The 14590-nt window shown below is 38.5% G+C and overlaps 1 long non-coding RNA gene across 2 annotated transcripts in view; it reads right to left on the bottom strand.

Annotated features, from left to right (window-relative positions):
- Window positions 1–1279: 1279 nt before the first annotated feature.
- LOC134158391 (uncharacterized) overlaps window positions 1280–14590 on the bottom strand; it is a 40089-nt gene continuing 26778 nt past the window's right edge. The window contains exons 3-5 of one of the 2 annotated variants that reach the window (XR_009962750.1): window positions 3237–3343; window positions 2981–3033; window positions 1280–1846 (exon numbers count right to left, since the gene is read on the bottom strand). This is a non-coding gene — a long non-coding RNA (uncharacterized LOC134158391). The remainder of the gene's footprint in view (window positions 1847–2980; window positions 3034–3236; window positions 3344–14590) is intronic. The other variant, XR_009962749.1, reaches the window with a different exon arrangement.

Genomic DNA, 14590 nt, shown 5'->3' with positions numbered 1-14590 from the left:
ACAGTTCTGCAGAGCTTTAAGAATGTTGAACTTGCTGTAAGCTTTAGCACAGCCATTTACATCCTTCCACACTACTATACGGCAGCTGTTTGTGTTACATCTTGTGGGTCATTTGTGAAGAGAAGAGTTGTTATGATGTACTGGACTTGCAGACAGCAGGCACAAATCAGAAGAACTGTACTTGGAGGCATAGCATTAAATTTCAACAAACAGCTTTACTGAAGAAGTCATTCTTCCTATGAGATCACTAAAGCTGCCATTGCTCATAAACTATTTAAAAGACCTGAATAAAGGGATACTTAAAATTTTCAGTTGATAAGACGTAATGTTGTGTTGTGTTTTCTTGTTCCTTTGTTTCTTATTCTCCTACTTAATAGGATTTTTTTTTCTCAGTGCCAAAAAAATCTCTGCTCATGGACACGTACTTTCAGGATTATTGGAGAAACAGGATATTTAAATACTAGCTCTAATACCTACAGAGAGACCTAAAGATCTCTGAGATTTTTGATGGCTGCAACATAAATGGATGGTTAGCTTATGTCCTGGGTTTAAACCACGACAGCTTTTGACAAAGCATGCCACATGAGCTGAGTTCAAGTGAGTGTCAGTCTGTACCTCAGATATTGTTGTTTTATTTCTTTTCATCCTAGGTATATATACTACTTCTAACAATTGTTGTTTTTCATATACCATCAGCCTGCACCCTGGGTCCAATTCAAAGACTGTGAAGTCAATGGAGATTATTCTAAGCAAAGATATGAAAGTTTCTCCAGAAACAGGAAACAGCTTGTGATGTTTTATTCTATTTTATTTTATCCAAATGCAAAGACATAAAAACTATAACTTATGTAACTTTTCTGAAAATGTGATTAGTCTTCACCTTCCAGAGACTTAGAAAGCAGTGCCCAGAGTCTGCGTATTCTTCTCCAAAATGTTTACCCTCTTGGAACTAGAAACACCATGTCAAAATCCCATCTTTCATAATGGAATTTACTACTTCTTGGCAGAGAAGGATGCTTTCTCCAGCAGTATTATGCACTAACAAGGCATGAATCAATTTACATTTTAATCGTAGGGGAGCCAGTACCATCAAATGGTGAAAGTGCTTTTACTTTACCTGAACTCACAGTCATTGGACCCTTCCCAGCAGATTTGCCTTTACGGCAACACTTACTTTTACTATGACATCCCTTGAGTACTCAGCATCCATGAAGATTAATAAATTCTTCCCAAACTGTGCTAAATTCATTGCCAATGAATCTTCTTTCACTACATGGAATTCTAAAAAGACGGTTTATTTTAAGCTTTTAACAGACTGTTGTAGTTAATTGTGTATATCAGGCAAAAGGCTTGGTTGCTAAGAAAATCTTTGGCATGTTTCCATGGGATTTGTGTGTTATTGACAGAAAAAGCACCAAATGATAGGAAATGCATCTGTTAATTTGAATAGTTAAACAAAAAAGAGAATAGAAGAGTTTTCTGCCCAACTTCTGAGTTAATGCAAGCCGAGGCCAAAAATAACACAGATCTGTCAGTTTATAGATACTTGTCTTTAAAGATCTGATTTAAAAAAAAATTACACCCCCATTTTTGTGCAGATAGAACATATGGTTGTCAGTGGCTGCCCTTACACTGCTGCACAGAGGTTCCCGGGATGAGCTCAAAGTAAAAATATGTTATTTGCAGAAACACCCTGCGTGCTTGTTCCTTCCAGAAATCTCAGTTGCATTTACATTTAATGTTCTGCACTGTGCAGTTGTCTGCCATGTGATCAGACAGGGCTTTCTCCATAGTTTTCCCAGCTGTCCCTATTGCCGTGGTCCAGAAGAGGGAGAGAAAAGATGGCCTGAGACAGGGAGAGAAGACAAAAGCTGAACCTCCCTTAAAATTCCTTGATACTGCTTGCCTCAAAAACAGACACAGCAGTAGGTGTCCAGGGCTTTAGCTGAGTGAAGTCTGCCTGGAGGAACAGATGCCTAGTACTGGGTCATATCCTAGAGCTCAAAATGCAGCCAGGGAAGTTCTGCCAGGTACAAGGTGGACACAGCCAGTGGCAGAAACAGCCAGGATCCCAGCAGGAACATACAGCCCTGTACAGGCCACGGTTTAAAGACTGACTGTGCAATACATACTTAGTCCACTTCAAAACGTCTGTATTTTATATTTATAGAGAGACTGGAGTCACCTGGCAATCAAGATCAAGCAATGGGATTACATCCTATTGATACATTCCCAGAAACTGTAATTTTAGTTGCTCTGTATTTAGACCTTGGCTATGCTCCATAATCACTACACGACCTGATAACTTATGATTTTGAAGAATGAATGAGTCCCATAGGTCTACAGGCCAAATAAAACAGTGGATGTATTGTGAGAGGATATATTATTTAGCAGGATAGCAGAGTTCAATAAAGTAGTGTAGTGGCCAAGGAGCCTATTCAGAGAGTAGTTTCCAGGCACACTGAGAACATGGATCTCGAGTGCAAGGTTCAGAAAATCCTGTGGAAAGTGAATTATTCTATGAGACGATGATGATTTATTTTTTTTTTTTAATTCTTTAATTCATGTTGGGTTTAGGTATAATTTTTTTATGTCTGAACAAGGAAAATCGACCCTACAGCTGAAGCCTACATCCATGTATGGCATATGTGTTGTTCAGTAATTGCCTCCTACAGTGTTTATTTTCCTGGTGAGACAAATCTTGATTTTTGGTTTTCTCATTTAAATGCTTCTTATTTCAGTTTAAATACAGGAGGATTTTATAGGTTGAAGAACAGGTTCATGCTTCTGATTACCTTTGAGCTGATTAAGCAGCAAAACATTATTGGACAATGAGGGAATCTTATTGGAGGTAAGAAAATTGAGAATGTCAGACTCTCTGATATAATTCAGTAACAGCACTGGAGAGAATTATTCATTTGCTGGGAGATAAGTAGTCAGGCCTTTTCTGTTTTCCTTCTGCTTCTGTTATTCTACTCACATCGAGACTTCGGGCAAGTCCTCCTAACTTCTTGGTTTCTCAGTCTTCCCTTTCTGCAAAGCAACAAATCAAGCTGCTTTGCTGGAATGCTGCAGGAATGAATGTAGTGCTTTATAAATACCTAACAAGCTCTATTTTTTTGCTAAGAGGCAGAATATATAAAAATACATATATATACATAATATTTGCCAATGTTCTTGGGTTTTTTTCAAGACATGGCAATAAGAAAATAAACTTAAAAGCTACTATGACATACCTCATTGAGTGTCAGAGGTTTGTATCAAATATTTGATTCAAGGTTCTCTGTGAGTCTGCTTTCAAAGCAGCACTGAGGCAAGGCACATTTGTTTAGCCTGCACATCCCTAGAAAGAAATCAGATATACATTTTTTAAAGCACCTTCATTTACTTATGAGAAGAATATCTCTCTGCAATACTTGATACAGAAAATGTTTTGTGCCTGCATAACATATGCACAGAGCATATGTTTTAATTTTAGATCAGTACAATATTTCAAATTTAAACAAATTAGCCCAAGGCATGAAGAACTATCATACTTTTGGGTTTTTTTCTGTTTTTTAATACATGCCAGATTGTAGAGAGGCATTACTGATGAAAAGGGCAATCATATACCTGAGCATATTTTATTTACTCCTCATTAAGGACACAATATACCTTTTTTTTTTTTCATTTTGATTTTCATGTAGTGAAAAAAAAAAATCACTGGTAATGATCTTACCTTGTTATTTCTTCACATATTTTTGTAATCATTGTTTTAAGGGCTTTTTGTGTTGAAGGTGCCATTCAAGCTTTGTTATTCAGAACTATTCCTCTTAAAGTTGTCCAGTTTCCATGTTTCATAACCAGGGAATACAGACATGGCCCTGAACTATTTCAAAGATAGCTGCTAAAGATAACTTAAAGATAAAAGCAAGTCAGAAAGTTTAAATTTACCATTCAGGAGTCCACATTTTTAATCCTGTGAAATGGTATCTATTACGTATATTGAACATGTACTGCAATAAGCCCTCTTTCTCCCACAGAAGGCTTAGCTTAATATGGGATGCTGTTTCTCCAATTATAAACATTCTATGGCAGTGCAACCACCAAAGGTGATTGCATCACTTGTTATATAAAATTTCAAACTTAATTCACAAGTCAGAAGTGTCCTGAAAATCCTCTAACTGAAGGGAAATTCAGTAGCCAATATTCTTGCATGTTATTGGATACTCAGCTTTTGCAAACAATTGTGTAAGCCATTTGAATAGAAACAATGAACAGACTGCTTAAATGGCCATTGCTAGAAGAACATTTAATATGAGCCCAGATTTAACACCCATATGAAGCAATACCTCTAAACCTCCTTCTAAAATTTCTTTGAGTGTTCCTCGCTCTGTCCACAAGGACTCTTTCATCACCGGCAGGGCTGCCTAAAGGGCCCTCATGCCGTATATCTTCTATTTACCCTACCTGCTCTTATGAACCTTCCTCAGCCTGTCTGAAGTGCAAGTATCTGGGATGGCTTGAGCAGAATTAATTTAGGTCTTTGCCAACTTGTCTGTTGTCTCGGGAATGGCTTATTAGCAGCTCAGATGGGAGGCTGAGGAAGATGGAAAGGTCTGGTGCAAAAAGGTAGGGAAAGGGAGAGAAAGGGAGGTGTGTGTATTGAGGGGTCATGCAAAGCGGAATGAGGGTGGGAGAAGCTAGCTAAGGAGTGAAACCTCTGTGGTTGGCTCAGCTGGAACAGGAGGCAGATGTGTCCACGGTGAGGTAGCTCAGAAAGGGATCCAAAGCATGAACTTGGTGAAACTTGCTTTCAGGCACTTAAGCTGTTACATTCAGTGCAGCAGCAGGTAGTGCTAACATACAGGAGATGGTGAGTACAACATGTACGGCTGTAATCCCACCCTTTCCTGGTTTCCATCCCTCAAGCACAGATGCATGCACTCATAGCTTACTCTCTGCAGGCAGACTCTTAACACTCCTTTCACTCAAAGAACATCTCTCTTCATTTATCATCCAAAGAGAAGGCCGTGGGGCTCACCTTTTACAATCATCCAACAGTGAGAAACCAAAATCAAGCACTGGTTCCAGCTGTCTCTCCAGCCTGAGAGAATTAAAACTCCAATCACTCCTTTTAGGAGCTTCCAGCCCTGTATGGATGAGGAAATATTTGATGTACCATTTTCTGGAAATCTTCTATTTCCTTATAGCAGCACGCGAGTACCCTCCTGTGTGGTTCATGTTTCTGCAGTAAGCACAGCAGGGTTCTGTAGGGAGCCCAGTCATGTCAGCTTGCCTTCAGTACGTGTTGACAATGTCTGCCAGACAAACCCCCGGTCAGGGACAAACACGGCCTCTTCCCTGGATGATCTTGTAGTTGGACAGACACCAAACTGCTGAGCTTTTGTTTGAAGTAGGGCCACTGTCAAAATAAACTGGAGTGTATCTTGGGCACATAAGGAACTGAAAATCATTAAAGGATTGAAACATTCCCTGGATTAGACAGAGCAGATTCAGATCCTAAATTCTGTATGAATCTTCTTTTAATTTCACCTCTTTTTTGTCTGTTTGGTTTTGAGTTCTCATCCTAAAAGTTTTGCCAGCCATCATATAAAGATGCTGTTATGGAGCAAAGAAGTGGGATTCTGTGTCCAGCTCTCAGACTAACTGACTGGCTAATTTGTGTTCCAGAACAAGTGCAAGTCTTCATTTTTTTATTGAGAGATGCATCAGTGCTGCAAAATAAACTTTTCATATGGACTGCTGTAGACCTACTCTTGATTTATGACATTATACTAGAAGCTGAGTCAAGCTAATATTGTTCACTGGATATGAAGAGAACAAATTTTAAGTGCTCTGGGGAAGCACTTTTCCATTTTGAATTTTATATGAAAACCAACAGAGTCTACTTCTACTTTTTCCAGTGGAGATGAGAGGGTAATCTACTGCAACTATGGGAGGTCAAAAGTAGCCCATGTTTTAAACAGTCATTTCTTAACATGGGAGTTAGTCACTTTCTCATATCTCTTTGTTTCTTGGTTATAGTTAATCATAAAAAGAAGAATGCTTTAAAATTTAAATTAACTATAAAATCTATAAAAATATAGCATCAAGCATCCCAAACCAGGCACATGACAATTACATTTATTACTGCACACTGACTGAACAAGATACTGCGTTAGATACAGAAGGACAATTGACATCAAACAGGCACTCTACATAAAATGTAACAATATGCATTAGAGAGGAAAGGCATTTGGGGGGCATTCGATTAATGTACTTTTAATTGGACTTTCCTGCCTCATTGGTTTTATTCTCTCAATTTAGCTCAAGCTGCTCAAATACATAAATAGCCAAAGCACCTACTATAATTAACAAAACACACTGTTTGCAAATTACCAGATTTCTCAGACTGTGCATAAACAAATAGTATATTATGCAAATGCTGTTGAACTACAGAAATATAAACAGGCAAAGAAAGTCCAATACTCACTAAAAAAAAACCACAAAGCCTGACATCCTCCTCATTGAAAGCTGTTATTTGGGACACTTGATCTTTTTGGTCCTGTATTTCATTAAAAATTTGTAGGATGTTCTGCCAGTGCCGTTCAATTTTGAGTGTACTAATTTGAGTGTACTAAGTTATGTCCCTCATGTGATGCTCCCTGATCATATAAAGAATATGTGAGGCCATATTTGTTTCACAAAATTTAAGCAACAAAACTGAAAAGCAAATATATATTGAACAAAGAATGCCTACAGCAAAGAAACCCAACACAAAATGTTGGCTTCTACTGCTACATATGACTTTTAAAAGATTCTGGGATTTTTAAGAATCCCATGGTATGCACTATAAATCTAGGATGTAATTCAAAAGACTACTTAAAGTGCACAATTGCTCATAAGACAGATTAAACATTTAACAACTGAGAAAACTATGTAGGTAATTCGGATTTGATACTTACATTCTCAGCAAATGTGAATGACATCTGGCAATAAAGCACATGGATAGAAATTTCATAGAGTATAAGCTGAGTGAACAATTTGTTGCATGAATATTTGGAAGGAAAAGAGCAGACTGGAAAATGTGCATCTTCCATGTCTGAGCAGTCAAATCTTTGCACAGGATTTAAGAACCAGTTAGTATAATATTGAATATCTTTTTAGAGAATTTGCACTTCAAATACTTTTCAGTTACCATACTAAAACCCCCAAAGAGCTCTTCCTCGGTAAATCCTCTGTAATTTGCGTTTTAGACTATGTACATTTCTACCCTGGGAGCACCACCTACTGTCGAACATCTACATGTACAGTGTATGGGGGAACTCCTACCAGGTTGATAGTCCTTTCCAAGTTTAGATTAGAATACACAGCTTTTCCTTGAAAACAAACATTGAAAGTTAGAGACAGATTCTGCAAGTCACCTGCATAATATATGAGCCAAGAGGGAAAAATGTGACCCTTTTCCTCCCATTAGGTAAATATTGATTCAGGAAGACTCAAATATTGGATTTATTACATATTTACTACTCTCCATCCCTTCTTCACATCCCATCTTTGCCACAGAGAAGTGTCAAATTATTATTTACTTTTTCTTTATAATGCTTTTCTATTTTACCTCACAAATTCAGTCACATAGGCTTGAGTAATTGTGAAAATGCATACAGTTTCCCTCATTAAGCACTGACAAATCATTTTACAAATATTCTTGCGGTCCTTTCATGTTATTTACTTCACAGTTGCACAAAGCTAATAGTAGCTAAGATGTTTCCCATTTTTTTCATTGGGAAAGAGGATTTTTTGAGCTGGTACTCAATTTGCAATGGGGGTATTTCCAGGGAATGCTTAGGTGACTTGCAGACTGACTGGGCACTGGGTGGTCATTACTGCCCCAAAGCAAAAGGTTCTGGAACACACATGCTTAGATAAAAAATTAATTATAGAAGGGGAGGAATTTAAATTGAATCTACCTAGCTACGTTGCTGAGGAAAACAGTAGTGATGTGAAGTAAATGTCCATTAGGAGGTAATAGCTGGAGTATGCTCCACCACTGCTGTCTCTATGCTGAACATGTAAAACCGCTGTCAGTTAGGAAATTCCTTTGGGAAAACTGCTCTTCCTGCTTTCCAGATTAATTACATTAAATGTGGTGAATTACATTAAGGAACAGGAGCATGGAGGAAAGGTTGGAGGATTTTATTTCCATGCTACCAAAAAGTTTCAATGAGCTGTTTTCATGGAGGTGCACAGTGTAACTGAATTTCCCATACTATTTTCTTCTCTAGCTGGGATAAATATGATAAAGACTTGGAGCTTTTATTTTAAATGCATTTTATTATTTATTATATATTTTAAAATAATTTAAATTTATTTAAAATAAATTTTCAAGAAAAAGTCCTCCTTCTCATGAGCTGAAAGGATACAGAATCCTGCATGATTGCCTGTAATATGCATTCAATACACATATCAGCACTGATGTTCCTCAGATTTGTAGTTATAACCTCTTCAGACTCAGATTTTTTCAATAGCATTGCATCTGTACACCTAAGATAGATGTTCCTCAATGGTCCAACATCCTTTAAGCTGAGCACAGGACAACAAATTCATATTAAGTATTTATGAAATATTAAAAGTCTAAATGCTGGTTATCTCTGTTATCTGTGTCTGTTATCTCCACATCCAGCTATCTATCTTCACTTTGTGGTAGAAGCAGCTCAGTATGCTGAAGAACTCTGATTTTATATATATATATATATATATATATTTAAGTTAGCCATTACTTTTCTGAACTCTGAATGGTGGGAGGCTGAATCTAAAGTCACCATTGAAATGTATGTCACTGTAGTTACTTAACGTTTACCAATATCATTGTAGCATAGTCACTACATGAAGGTGAATTAACTCAATCAAGTTAATGAGTAGAATTTCACAGTGTTTATCGCTATATGTATATTAAGGTTTGCCATTTCAGTGGTCAGTCATTTCAAGCTATGGATGTCCTAAAGTTATGGCATTAATCTTACATTATGAATTTTTTCTTCTAAAGTTAATGAACATTCAGGAGAAAGGAACAGAATTAAATATTTCAAATATCCTCTCAGCACATTTGGAAATCAGACTGTTCCTGCTAAAAGTGTTTTAAAAGCATTCGAACACTAACAGTTTTCTTGACAAACCTGAACAAGCTCTAGAAATATTTCCTCGTAAGAAGTCTCCAGTTTCTCTACGCATAGGTCCACCCTGCAAGCATAGGCAAGTATTACTACTGTGTTCAGTGTAATGATTCAATGGTCATAGAAATCAGAAGCAGTGGAGAGAGTGGATGAAAATCCACCTCCACTGAAGATAATGTACTGACTTCAGTGAGACAGGATTTCACTCAAAGCGTAAGAAATGTTTTTTAACTATATGGTCTATACATCTGCAATACCTGAGGAAAAAGCAATATTCTAACCATAGAGCTAATTTGTGTCATCAGAACTGTTTAAAGAACATTGCTGTTTCAGTTAATGACTTGTAACAACCATACCCAGCTGTTAAAACCAAAACCAAACTCGAAAAGCATCTGTGATGAGAGATCAATCATTTCATGGCACCTAATTGAGATGTAGCCAATTAGAACGATAAACAAGAACACACAGATTTTCACATCGCATCAACAATTCGTCTTTCACGATATATAGCTTTGATTATAATCAACATTTGTTTCATTGTCTAAGTGTTCTTTTCTCAGCTTCTCCATTCAAAACTCCTTTAGTGCATTTCTAAAAATGTTCTAATTTAGCTGTTTCTGCTGCTGAACTCACTCAAGCCCTTGAAAATAATTTGCAGTGTATTAGCTTCTGTAACACATTATCTTTGCCCTTCATGTCATATGGCGGGTGCTTGTGGTACAAAGTATATTAATTTCAGTATTGTAAGATCTTTTGGTCTGAAGGTTCATAGACAGCTCTAGGGAACACCGGCAACCACTTCAAACCATTTGAACAAGTATTGTCATTTTATCTTGACTAGAAAGCAAGCTTCATCAACTTCCATGCCAGATAGTCTGATCAACATTCACACTCAAAAGGATTTGTGGTCTCTAAGTATCACTAAAATTCTGGTTATCAGGCAGGATTCATTTTATTCATTTTTAGCTCTTTATAAGGAAGGGGCTTAGTCTAATCCAGTTTCTAGATTTCACCTTCTCGCAGTGAAGAGAGACGGGCTCCTCTGGAACGTGTTTCATCCTGTCTGTCCTAGAATAGAAGCTTGTGCTGTGTTCCTCCAGAAAGAGTCCAGTGCTGATGGGGCTGCTAAGGGTAAACGAGAATCACCCCCCAGAGAGTGAGCAGAAGAAAGCACATTATAGAAAAGCTGTTTCTGCAGAAGCAAAATCAAGAAATCACGGAAGGGTGATTAAGCAGTGCAGTAATGCTGCTCGAGCTTTCTCACCAGCTTGCACCACAGTGCTATGACTGGCCACAGTCAGGCTTCATAGTCATCTCAGCAACTCCAATTCACCACTACTTTTCAAAGCCACTGCTCAACAGGACAGATTCACCCATTCTCAAGTGTTGCCCACATTTTTTGTCCCATGGATGTACAATGTCCTGAAGTGCATGTTCAACTAACTTGAAAAGCAATCTATGCTGCTGTCTGCCTTAGTCTCTTTGTTAGTTATTGCTTACACACCTTTTTGTGTGATCTTCAAACATCATTAGCATCAGAATTTTGTTGCAAGTCTGAGCCCTGCAGCTGAACCCATTAGCACCTATAAAAAGCCCCGGTTGATAGCCCACTGGTGATACCAAAGGTATGACTACATTTGGACACTGTGGGTTAAATAGTTTATCATTCTTTTATTACATATCATGTACATATCAGTACACTTTAGATGTGTACAGTTTCTCAAAGTGTAGCACATACCAACTTAAGTGGTTGTTTATTTATTATTACCTTTATAGATTAAACATGAAAGCTCATTAAAAAACAAAACAAAACAGCAATATACTAGGATTCAATCTTTTTTCAGTAAAACCCTCTTAGCTGGTATTGATTATATTCCCCTCTTTTAATTCTTAACAAATCAAGTCCTGTATCAGTCATTCCAATAATTTGACCAGGATTGATATCAGGCTGTCAGAACTGTAATTAGATGGGTCATCCTGTTTGGCTTTAATGTGAAAACTGGTCACACTCTTCTAAACTTGATATAACTAGATTATTTTAATTCTCTTCAATTAAAAAAGAATAAATCATTAACTATGCGATTACCTGCTGTAAATCAGAATTGTTTCAAATTAATTTCACAAAGCCGTAGAGTATTAAAGTATCACAATTACTCAGGTTTACTTGTGGCCCACAGAAGCATCCAGGAAGGATGCTCTCCATGCTTAGACTGACAAGGACTTGGCTGTAGCTTCACTTCACAGCCTTAGTAAATACAATCATTCCTGGCTGTTTGTGTGGCTGTTAAGGCAACCTCATCAAGTAGAGAGACTTGTCTCCTCAGTCTAGTCAGAGTAGGGCCAATCCCCACAGGCACATTTCCAAACTGCAATCCAGTTGCTACCACAGCTATGCTTGGCTGCTGAGCAGAAATCAGAAGTTATCTCAGACTCCTGGTCTTGAACACATACTGCTTATAATATTACAAATCATAGAATCATTTGGATTGGAAAAGACCCTTAAGAGCAAGTCCAACCATTAACCTAATACTGTCAAGTCCACCACTAAACCATTAAACTCTAACTGCCACATCTACACGCCTTTTAAATACCTCCAGGGATGGTGACTGCACCACTTCCCTGGGCAGCCTGTTCCAATGCTTGACAAGACTAACCCTTTCAGTGAAGAAATTTTTCATAATATCCAATCTAAACCTCCTCTGCAACTTGAGGCTGTTCTGTCCTATTACTTCTTACTTGGGAAAAGAGACTGGCACCCACCTTGCCACAACCTCCCTTCAGGTAGTTGTAGGAAGTGATAAGGTCTCCCCTGAGTCTACAGGGGAGACTTGTCCATGCTAAAAAAAACTCAGGTCTCTTAGCTACTCCTCACAGGACTTGTGCTCTAGACCCTTCTTTGGACCCACTCCAGCACCTCCATGCCTTTCTTGTAGTGAGGGGCCCAGAATCAACCACAATATTCAAGGTGTAGCACCACCAATGCTGAATACAGGGGGATGATCACTGCCCTGGCCCTGCTGGCTGTGCTGTTTCTGATACAGGCTAGGATGCCGTTGGCCTTCTTGGCTGCCTGGGCACAAGCTGGCTCATGTTCAGTGGCTGTCAATCAGCATCCCTGGGTCCTTTTCCACCAAGCAGCTTTCCAGCCACTCTTCCCCAAGCCTGTAGCATTGCACGGGGTTGTTGTAGCCAAAGTGCAGGACCTGGCACTGAGCCTTGCTGAACCTCAACAATATGGTGTAAGATGTATTCTGAAAAACTGTATCTCATACTAGCACTTTGCAAGTGTGTGCATGATTTTCAGGCTTCTGCATTGCTACTGTCCTTCTAGGTATGAGCACAAGAAATGGATGATAGCAGTGGTTCACCTAGCCCTGTACTGCAGTCACTGACTGCAGCAGTAGGAGAGGCTGTTTAGAGAATATTCAGGAGCCTTGCCACCTTCTGTGTTCATTTCCTCACACATCACCATAAGCCACACTCATTGCATCACAGGGTACATCCCTGCTCATTTTCCTTATTGTTTATCAATCCATTGGCTATGAATTTGTCCATCCAATTTTGAAGCTGCTGATACAATCTGCCCCCACGGCTCCCTGTGGCAACACTTTACAGAAGTTCACTATCCACTGAGTAAAAATGTACTTTCTTATATGTGTTTTAAAACACTCTATCTCTAATTTCAGTGAACTTCCCTAGTTTCAGTATTGCAGGTTTTGGTGAACAACAGTTCAGTTTCACTTCACCTACATTTTTTTAAATTCCCCTTTGCTTTTTTCTCTCCAGAATGAAGAGTCCTGTATTTTTGCAGTATATCTAGCCCCTGGAAATGGAAGAATGGAAGGTTTTAAGCCCGTCATCCTCTGTTTCGTTCCGTTTCCCACTCCAGAATGGCCATCCTTTCCTCTCATCCAAGTGTGATGGCAATACAGATAGTACCATGCTACTGGAGGTGAGTGGGAAGCAGGGACTGATAAAGACGTTTGACTTTGCCTATAGTTATGGAACAGCCCTGTCATTGACAAGGCTCTTGCATGTATCCCAAGTTCTGTACCTAAGCCCTGCAAACAGCTATACCCACAAGACTGCTATTCTCACAGGATTTGTGAAAAAGCAGTTCATTAAACACATAATGTTGACATATGCATGAGCAAGAGGCTCAGTGCACTCTTTCTCCATCCACACTCAGATTGCCAGGGCTGGAAGTTTCTCGTGGTGATGCTGGTGTAAAGCAGTTTCTCCAAGGATGACACTGAATGCTAGTGAGACTCCTCAGCAATAGATCATCTTTTGAAAGTCCACCTGTTGAAGATGGATGTGCCTCTTTGTCTTTATGATTTTTTAAACTGCTAGTGCTTAAAACTGTCTGACATGTGCTTAGTAATATGTATTTGGCCAATTTTCTGCTTGCCAGTCTGGAAAATCAACACAGAGTCATCATTCAGTATTGAGCTTGGTACACAGCTAATGTGAAGGGAAAACACAGGACTGTTAACAAAGACAAAGAGCATGAGCCGACATTATTTCCTTCAAGCTTCATTCAGCAGAATTGCCCTGTGGAGCACATTATTCCCAAAAGCACTTTGAAAATGAGTGGGTGAACATCCTCTATCATTCTGTAATACTTGTTAAACACCAACAATGCTGCTAGGAGGGATGGAGAGCATGGAGGGTATAGCTAGAGGACTGACACTCCTGACCAAAGGACAACACAATTACAAAAATTACACTTCTTAGTAAGTTTTTTGGAAAATAAATGAACAGTTTAAGTGGGTGAAAAGCTGGACAGAGCCTGGCCCAAGTTTACAGCTGAAACATATGCCCATGGAAAACAGAGTCTCTCCAAGTAAAATACTCTGCCTGTATCTGTCAGTGGATCTGTAGTACATCATTTACAAAAGCAAGAGTCTTACAAATATTTCCTTAATGGTTTCCTTAATTATTCTAATTAATGAGAGTCTAGTAGGTTGCTTCTTCAGTCACTGGTGAACTCAAATGTTGTGTTTCTATTCCTGCCTTTTCTTCAGGAATCCTGTAAGACAAGAAGTCAAATATACAAACAGTGATGAGGAAGTGGCCAGTGACTGGAATGTGGAGGAAAACAATTAATAAAAGAATTTTCATGATTAAAATGTGGGTACAGTGCTGGAAAAAAAACACTTCTCCCAGGTGAAAATGATTTACTGTCTTACTGCCTGGCATGATTAGTTGTGTCCTTTTTTTGCTGATCCTAGTGACAGGAGAACATATATTTGGTAGAGCCTTTTCATTCAGTATATACTGAGCTGTAACCTCACATTTTGAAAACAACAGAGAATAATGTATTACTAGTCAATCTAATACCAAATGATGAGCAAACAATTCAGGAATAAACTAAAGTCCCACTGAACCCAAGTAGCTGCTTAAGCTGAACCAGCTATGAAAGTATAATTATG

This window comes from Pezoporus occidentalis, unplaced genomic scaffold, assembly GCF_034315485.1.
Source record: "Pezoporus occidentalis ecotype Australia unplaced genomic scaffold, CSIRO_AGI_Poc_V1 ctg13, whole genome shotgun sequence".
NCBI lineage: Eukaryota > Metazoa > Chordata > Aves > Psittaciformes > Psittacidae > Pezoporus > Pezoporus occidentalis.
Note: the sequence above shows the minus strand (reverse complement) of the source record. Positions and strands in the feature narration are given on the sequence as shown.